Source organism: Odontomachus brunneus, unplaced genomic scaffold (assembly GCF_010583005.1).
Source record: "Odontomachus brunneus isolate Ranch 3 - 2012 unplaced genomic scaffold, Obru_v1 Obru_scaffold_267, whole genome shotgun sequence".
Classification (NCBI taxonomy): domain Eukaryota; kingdom Metazoa; phylum Arthropoda; class Insecta; order Hymenoptera; family Formicidae; genus Odontomachus; species Odontomachus brunneus.
Genome location: NW_022639717.1, coordinates 285470 through 285839, shown reverse-complemented (window position 1 = coordinate 285839; position 370 = coordinate 285470).

Genomic DNA, 370 nt, shown 5'->3' with positions numbered 1-370 from the left:
CGTGCGATCGTCCGCAACCCTCACACACAAATACCAGGTTCTATTCAACGAGGATCGAAGGGGGCCCAATTGAGAAATCCAGCAACAGTTACTCTCTCCTCCAAATCGCACATCAACAGTAAGTTATCGTTTTGTTACTCGTTTTCTTCCCCTCAATATCAAAACTTTAACTCCGGGTAGATGTCTTCCCATCTTAACTCATTAGTAATTCCGGGGTGTCAACTTCTCTAAGTTGGTTTATCCCTTCCCGTTGTAGTGGGACCCCGACTATGTCATCAGACAAGCGACTTTCGCGATTCCCCCCCCCCCCCTTTCACATCCTGGAGTTGCTTCTCTCTCTCTCTCTCTCTCTCTCTCTCTCTCTCTCTCT